Below are 1280 nucleotides of genomic sequence, written 5' to 3' on the forward strand. Positions count from 1 at the left end.
CCCCAGCATGAGGGGGACCTTGCCTGAGGAAAGGAACAATCTAGAAAATAGCCCCCTCCTCAACGCCCCACGGTGCCTCTGCATGGAGGCCCAGGTTTTCCAGCCCCCATTTCACACACCAGGGGAAAGGACGTGAGGGTGGCTCGGGGCCTCTGGAACCTGGGCTCCATCCCACCATGGCATCCCGCCGTGGGTCCCAGCCCGTTCTTTCCTCTCATGTGCAGACAGAGCCTGGGAGGGTGGTGGGGGCTCACTTGCCCGGGTTACTGGGCCCCTGCCAGAGCTGTGGCAAGGGACTGTTCCCCAAAGCCAGGAGAGAGGTGCGGGGCTTGCCCTGTGGGGGTCACAGTGGCTCTCAGGAGCCTAGCGGCACAGTGGCCAGGTGCCCAGCTGGAATGGCTACTGGCACCTACCCAGAGACTCTTGGGGTGGGTGGGGGGGAACGGCCTGCCAATCTGCTCCCTTAGAGATGACTGCCTGGAAACCCAGGGCCCCAGCCCGCCTTGAGCCACAGCCAACGATCAGGGGATACCCCCAGGTGAAAATACGACCTACAGCGGAATATCTTTGTTAGGTGCGGGCAGGCCGGTCAGTCAGTCGGTCTTAGGGAACACCACCGGCCCTGCCCTTGCTCACAGTTGCTCTTGTGTTTGAGCCCATGGTTTTGCAGTCACAGTGTCAGTCCCTCTTGCCAAGGGCCTTCCCCCTTTCCCGTGGCCCCAGTGGAATAGTATGCAGCCACGAAAAGGACCCCTGGTAGCACTGTGGGTTTAGCGCCAGGCTAGCAGGAGAATCGTGTGGCAATCTGTTCCTGCCAAGATTTAAGCCTGGAAACCCTACTGGACAGTTTTGCCTTGACTTATGGGGTCACTCTGAGTGGGCCACAGGCAGGGTTTGGGATGACATGGAAGCATGTCTGGCCACAGAAGGATGGGAGGCGTCCAAGCCCACTGGTGTGGCATACCAGATGGGGCAGGGTGGAGGGCAGGGGGTGTTACTCAGCAGAGACGGGGGTCCCCTTTCTGGGGTGACAAGAATGTTCTGGAACCGGACAATGGCGACAGCTACACACCTGCGAATGCCCTCAATACCACCCATGGGGGGGGCGCGTTTTATGTTGTGTGAATTACACCTCAATCAAACCCAAGCAAGTAAAATAGATAAAGAAACACACAGGCAAGTCAACAGGAATTCTACTTATTTGTCTACAGAAATGTATGTGGGATCTGTGTACAATGCTGCAGTGTCCCTGGACCTCAGTTTAAAAAGAAATCCATCTC

The 1280-nt window shown here is 57.5% G+C and overlaps 1 protein-coding gene across 2 annotated transcripts in view; it reads right to left on the bottom strand.

Annotated features, from left to right (window-relative positions):
* Nucleotides 1-1280, bottom strand: part of RFX2 (regulatory factor X2) — a 38062-nt gene that overhangs the window by 34209 nt on the left and 2573 nt on the right. The gene's annotated exons all lie outside the window — the stretch shown is intronic.

Source organism: Echinops telfairi, unplaced genomic scaffold, assembly GCF_000313985.2.
Source record: "Echinops telfairi isolate 266 unplaced genomic scaffold, ASM31398v2 ScPeMD7_7459;HRSCAF=8497, whole genome shotgun sequence".
Taxonomy (NCBI): Eukaryota; Metazoa; Chordata; class Mammalia; order Afrosoricida; family Tenrecidae; genus Echinops; species Echinops telfairi.